We start from the raw sequence: 7,619 nt of genomic DNA on the forward strand, positions 1-7,619 counted from the left end.
GCAACACAAGCGTCCGTCATCAGGTGGTGAAGCCATGGTCTGTTGCTGAGGGAGACTGTTTTAAAAGGTTTTAAATGGGTGTAGCCCAAGGGTCATAAAGAAGTGGCCGGGGCTAGTGATGTTAACGTGAGAAACTAGCATGTAACTGTAAGATAGGAGAGCAGCCTCCTGGACGAGGGCACGGAAGTGGCTATGTTCATGTGCGAAATTAGCATGCTGTAAATGTGAGAGATTAGCACGATGTTAAGGTGAGAGATTAGCATGATGTTCATGTGAGAAATTAGCATGCTGTAAATGTGAGAGATTAGCACGATGTTAATGTGAGAGATTAGCGTGAAGTTCATGTGCGAAATTAGCATGCTGTAAATGTGAGAGATTAGCACGATGTTAAGGTGAGAGATTAGCATGATGTTCATGTGAGAAATTAGCATGCTGTAAATGTGAGAGATTAGCACGATGTTAATGTGAGAGATTAGCGTGATGTTCATGTGCGAAATTAGCATGCTGTCAATGTGAGAGATTAGCACGATGTTAAGGTGAGAGATTAGCATGATGTTCATGTGAGAAATTAGCATGCTGTAAATGTGAGAGATTAGCACGATGTTAATGTGAGAGATTAGCGTGATGTTCATGTGCGAAATTAGCATGCTGTAAATGTGAGAGATTAGCAAGATGTTAAGGTGAGAGATTAGCGTGATGTTCATGTGAGAAATTAGCATGCTGTAAATGTGAGAGATTAGCACGATGTTAATGTGAGAGATTAGCATGATGTTCATGTGAGGAATTAGCATGCTGTAAATGTGAGAGATTAGCACGATGTTAATGTGAGAGATAAGCATGATGTTCATGTGAGAAATTAGCACGCTGTAAATGTGAGAGATTAGCACGATGTTAATGTGAGAGATTAGCATGATGTTCATGTGAGAAATTATCATCCTGTAAATGTGAGAGATTAGCACGATGTTAATGTGAGAGATTAGCGTGATGTTCATGTGAGAAATTAGCATGCTGTAAATGTGAGAGATTAGCACGATGTTAATGTGAGAGATTAGCGTGATGTTCATGTGAGAAATTAGCATGATGTAAATGTGAGAGATTAGCACGATGTTAAGGTGAGAGATTAGCATGATGTTCATGTGAGAAATTAGCATGCTGTAAATGTGAGAGATTAGCACGATGTTAATGTGAGAGATTAGCGTGATGTTCATGTGCGAAATTAGCATGCTGTAAATGTGAGAGATTAGCACGATGTTAAGGTGAGAGATTAGCATGATGTTCATGTGAGAAATTAGCATGCTGTAAATGTGAGAGATTAGCACGATGTTAATGTGAGAGATTAGCGTGAAGTTCATGTGCGAAATTAGCATGCTGTAAATGTGAGAGATTAGCACGATGTTAAGGTGAGAGATTAGCATGATGTTCATGTGAGAAATTAGCATGCTGTAAATGTGAGAGATTAGCACGATGTTAATGTGAGAGATTAGCGTGATGTTCATGTGCGAAATTAGCATGCTGTCAATGTGAGAGATTAGCACGATGTTAAGGTGAGAGATTAGCATGATGTTCATGTGAGAAATTAGCATGCTGTAAATGTGAGAGATTAGCACGATGTTAATGTGAGAGATTAGCGTGATGTTCATGTGCGAAATTAGCATGCTGTAAATGTGAGAGATTAGCAAGATGTTAAGGTGAGAGATTAGCGTGATGTTCATGTGAGAAATTAGCATGCTGTAAATGTGAGAGATTAGCACGATGTTAATGTGAGAGATTAGCATGATGTTCATGTGAGGAATTAGCATGCTGTAAATGTGAGAGATTAGCACGATGTTAATGTGAGAGATAAGCATGATGTTCATGTGAGAAATTAGCACGCTGTAAATGTGAGAGATTAGCACGATGTTAATGTGAGAGATTAGCATGATGTTCATGTGAGAAATTATCATCCTGTAAATGTGAGAGATTAGCACGATGTTAATGTGAGAGATTAGCGTGATGTTCATGTGAGAAATTAGCATGCTGTAAATGTGAGAGATTAGCACGATGTTAATGTGAGAGATTAGCGTGATGTTCATGTGAGAAATTAGCATGCTGTAAATGTGAGAGATTAGCACGATGTAAATGTGAGAGATTAGCACGATGTTCATGTGAGAAATTAGCGTGATGTTCATGTGAGGAATTAGCATGCTGTAAATGTGAGAGATTAGCACGATGTTAATGTGAGAGATTAGCGTGATGTTCATGTGAGAAATTAGCATGCTGTAAATGTGAGAGATTAGCACGATGTTAATGTGAGAGATTAGCGTGATGTTCATGTGAGGAATTAGCATGTAACTGTAAGTTAGGAGGAGAGCGGCCTCCTCGACGAGGGAGTGCAACCCAACGGGTGCAATCCAAAGGACATGTGAGCATGAGAGTGCAATCCAAGTGACATGTGAGCATGAGAGTACAATCCAAAGGACATGTGAGCATGAGAGTGCAATCCAAAGGACATGTCAGCATGAGAGTGCAATCCAAGTGACATGTGAGCATGAGAGTGCAATCCAAAGGACATGTGAGCATGAGAGTGTGATCCAAAGGACATGTGAGCATGAGAGTGCAATCCAAAGGACACGTGAGCATGAGAGTGCAATCCAAAGGACATGTGAGCATGAGAGTGCAATCCAAAGGACATGTGAGCATGAGAGTGCAATCCAAAGGCATGAGAGTGCAATCCAAAGGACATGTGAGCATGAGAGATCTAAGAGAGAGGCATAGAGAGAGAGAGAGACACACACACAGAGAGAGTCGGAAATAACAAAAACCACGGCGTTTCGATCGCAACACAAGCAATCGTCCTCAAGTGAAAAAATATAGCAAGAGAGCTGCTGAAGTAGGGTGTTATATAGGCCTGAGATGGGCGCAGCCCAAGGGGAAGTGGGCGGGGTTAGAGAAGGAAGATCGAGGGCAACCCAAAGCTGTTGGGCTAGCCGTTGTATCGTGAGAGATTAGCATGTCAATGTAGCCACCGCCACATCGAGGAATGCAACTCAGAGAGTCGGAAATAACTGCTAACATCGGCAGGTAGGATGGAAACATCACTGACAGTTATGACTTCAGCTGGTTAATAACGTCCTTCCAATGATTGCTCAGTTTGTACCCATCTTCTCGGTTGAAGTTGTGTCTGTGTTTATATATCTGGATGGCTACATGAACAAATCTCTGAAGGTAGCCGGTAGGTTTGCAGAGTACCTCCGTCTTGGAAAAAATAATGTCGTGTGAGCCCACAGCGTTAAAACAATGATCAGCAACGGCAGAGGTATTGGTCCTACCGTGTTTCAGATCCGCCTTGTGTTCACGAACGCGGTCCGAGACACGTCGTTTCGTTTCCCTAACCTCTCACATTAACATAGCCACTTCCGTCCACTCGTCCAGGAGGCTGCTCTCCTATCTTACAGTTGCATGCTAATTTCTCACATTAACATCACTAGCCCCGGTCACTTCTTTGTGACCCTTGGGCTACACCCATTTCAAACCTTTTAAAACAGCCTGCCTCAGCAGCAGACCATGGCTTCCCCCACCTGATGACAGACGCTTGTGTTGCGCCCGAAACGTCGTGATTTATTTTATACCTACGTGACTTTACCCAAAGAACCAAAGAGTATGAATAATTAAAATATCACGACGTTGCGACCGCAACACAAGCGATCGCCATCACCTGTGGACGATCGCTTGTGTTGCGGTCGAAACGTCGTGATATATTTTTTTCCTAACTACGTGGCTTTACCGAAGGACCCAAAGAATTTGATATTCATTGCAAACAAAACAAGATCGTTTTCCACCGTACGAAGAAACAAGAACGTATCGCCGTTGTTAATCGGCATAACCACAAGGGGCTGAAGACATGATCAAGCCAAATCGGGATTTGTTGAAACGTGGGGGGAAACATACAAACTACTCCAGATGCTTTCAAATTTCTAAACAGAAATATCCCAATTTATATTGTCAGCATCAGGCACCAAAATCAGGCATCAGCATGCGCAAGGATTTAACTCATGAGCTTACAGTTAGTTACGAACTTTGAGACTCTGCCACATGATGACTACCTTTTCGTAACATGAGTTTACACTTAAGGTAAAAGGTAAAGGTGCAGGCCTGCAATGTTGTGGGTCATGCGACTGCTGGCAGAAGGGCCTCGACTAGAAGTAGCTCCTGAGAGCCCCCTCTAGGTGTTATTCAAGCCTACTCTTCCACATTGGCCAAGCTATTTAACCAGATAAGGCCCACTTAAATTTCGATTTAAAGCTTTCGTGACTGCAGGGAATTCATATTCTTGGTTCTTTCGGTAAACTCACCACGTAGAAGGGAAATAATAAAATAATAAAAATACCACATATTATAATAAAATTTTAAAAAATAAGGCCCACTCAGCTTTCACAAATGATAGCTCAACGAAGTGGCTTTTCACGTGGACTTTTATAGCAGCCAAATACTCTAGATGCACGTTGATTTTAAATGCGGAGGGAAAAACCGGAGGACCCAGAAAAAAATCCACACGACCACGGGGAGAGAGACACGCAAACTCCAAATATGCAGGTATCAGGGTCGGAATCGAACCCACGACCTCCTGCATACACGGCGAGATATTTAACATCTCACCACCGTGACACCCCATATCTTGGAAGAGGGTGGGGTGTGCTCACACTTCCCCCCACCACACACACGACGATGACTGTGCCCATATCTACTGCTGGCCGGAAAAAAAAGGTGGAACACATTTCAGAAACCGGCAGTCTCTGCATTGCAAGTCCAGCGACCTGACCATCCCACCGTGGACACCAGGGGGGTGAGGAGGGGGGCGGTGTGGGTGGGGGGGGGGGATGGCAGCCTTCCCTAAGGCGTGCGCGACTCTCGAAATTTGTCACGGGACGCGGATTCAAAACGCGCGCACCGTTACGAGCGAGCGTTTCGCAAACGGTTCTTGATCGTCGGAGGCGCCTCAGCGTTTAAACGCCGCCTTGCGGCCCCGCGTGCTCGCCTCCACCCGCGCCGCGAGATCGAAGATTCTGCTGCGACGCTTCGAGCCGTAACGCAACGACGTTTTGTGATGCAGATGTCGGGACTTAGCCCCTCCAACAATCGCGGCGCTATCGCCGTACGAGCCCACGGGCGGTGCGGTCGCGGCCCATATTCGGGTGAGTCGATATGAAATAAAATAAAAAACACACGCCGGCCCATAGATCGTTTGCCTGCTGAGGTGTAATGGCTAGCGCGCTGAACTTGCAATCCAGAGGTCAAGAGGTCACCGGGATGATTCGATTGGCGCAGCAGTTCAAACAATGGACCGCGAGTGGCTGCGACAACGCGGGGAGGGCTTCATCCAGCAGCGGATAGACAATGGCTGATGATGATGATGACAAACGCAGGTCCGTAAAGGGTTAACTCGTATCCAATCGGGTATGCATGGTGAATGTGTTTTTATATATATATCTGTATACTTTTATATTTATTACTCATTCTTTTTCATATTTTAATATATTTTTTCGATATATTTTTTTATTTTGTATTTTTCATTTTCTCATATATTTATACATATTGATATAAATGTTCTATTTTTGTTATATATATTTTTTTAAATGCATATGTTAAAGCACGCCTATCGCAAACTCGCAACAAAGCTCAGCGACAAAGCAGCATCAAACCGTGCATAGGTTCACCATGGCGTCCGATGTCGACTTTAGAACGCTGGGTGTGTGTCTGTGTGCCGTGCGCATAGTGCCTCCCGTCCAACGAGATCACCGGCTTGGCAATGCAGACGATGCAACCGCAACTAAATAGCAACGGCTTTCAGCACTCTAATCGCATTTAATGTCTGCGGCGTGGGATCCGTCACAGTGTTTCTGGCATGCAATGATCTACACACGCGAAATGTGTCGTTATGAAATGTCGTGTTGTGGAAAATTCTGCGCAACAATTACAATCGCATTTTTCTTTGTTTAACATGACTCCATTTTGTGTCCTTACTTGATTAACACAACATGTGTTCGGCCCAAAGTGCCAATGGCTTTTTTTCCAGAACGATATTTACGACGCAGCAAGTATCTGTTGCAGCGAGCAAAAACCCTGGACTGGTTATGACCTTCTGGGTCTCATCAGCAAAGGCAGGCCTCATGAACCACGAGGCCCTGTTTCTACATAAACATCAATAGCCGTACGCAAAACTCATTACGCGTTGCCGTGAAGCATTGTGGGTAAAATGTAAACATAATTTGATCCTGTGTCTTAATATGCAGCATTGTCTTGCATGAACAAATGCTGCTGCGTATTATCAAATGAAGATTGCGTATTATTGGTCTGGAAAGCCAATGGGATGATGAACCATAATTGTCTTTAGTTTTATGTGGAGACACAGAACAAACTTATTTACGTTTACCCATAATGCTCGTGATGCTTGCCAGCAACGCATAACGAGGTTTTAAGCAAGACTAGTGGTCAGTTGTGGGCAACTGGCCAAGCCATCCACATATTGTGAGGCCACACAAAGCATTAGTTTAAAAGCATATATATCATTTGATGAAAAGTGAAAAGCTAAAATAGTGTAATTACACCCTTTGACGTTTTACTTTTCAGTTGAGAAACGATGAAACGTGCATTTGAAGTTGAAAGTTATCCTGATTCACTGTGGCGAGTCTGCGCGTGGGTGCTAATCGGCTTCCGCTCGAGGTGCATCTCACCATTTCTCCAAGGTGAAAGTCCTCATTCTGTGCCTGGCCGGAATGCACAAACCATGGATTGTTTAATTGGCTGTGCTCGTGTCGATTTATCTTGCTGGGGGTTTTCGTTTTCTTCTTCTTCTACTTCTCAATTTGTATATTTAATGTTTTCTTTCACTCGCTTCCCCGGGAGAGCTTGGGGAAAACTAGTTAAACCACGGTTCAACACGTCGGCTTTCGCGACCAATATTATTCACAATGAAGGTTTTTTTTGGGGGGGTTAGATCGCATAAGTATACATGTGTCGTAACTCTCCACCACACGACACAGCCAATTTAGTAAGGGATTTGTCACTTCTGGCAAATCGCCCGATGATGCTGGTTGTAATTACTAGCGAAACGTCGTACTCAAATTGTAAATGTTGTGGATTTATTCTCCAACACACCGGTGGGCTGAAGTAGTAACTAATTGGCGTTTTGTTTACGTGACAAATCCCTTACTAATTTGCTGTGTCGGGTGGTGGAGGGATACGACGCAATAATACTTATGCGATCTAACCCAAAAACCTTTATTGTGAATAGTTAAACTCGACTTGATGGTGGTCATTTCCATCGCTGGTAATTATTAATCAGAAGCTCGCTTGCAAACTTCTGCCGTTTTATGGAAGGGGGTGGGAGGGAGATTTATCGTAGGACAGAGATATTCGCTTTGGCATAATGGCAACGGTCGACTTACAATCCAGAGGTCGCCCGTTAGATCTGATCTCCCAGCGTGGCAGTTAAAACATTGGCGTGTAAATGTCGTAAATCCCCCTCCACCCCTATCCTCGCCTCTATCCACCCAGCAAGACGAATGGGTTACACCGCAGTTTCGTTTAATCTCGCAGGCCACGTGTAGTGGTGGGGTAAAGTGTGGGTTACGCCCACCTTT

The sequence above is a fragment of the Petromyzon marinus genome, chromosome 53, assembly GCF_048934315.1.
Source record: "Petromyzon marinus isolate PM22_M1 ecotype Great Lakes invasive population chromosome 53, UKy_Petmar_22M1.pri1.0, whole genome shotgun sequence".
Lineage (NCBI taxonomy): Eukaryota > Metazoa > Chordata > Hyperoartia > Petromyzontiformes > Petromyzontidae > Petromyzon > Petromyzon marinus.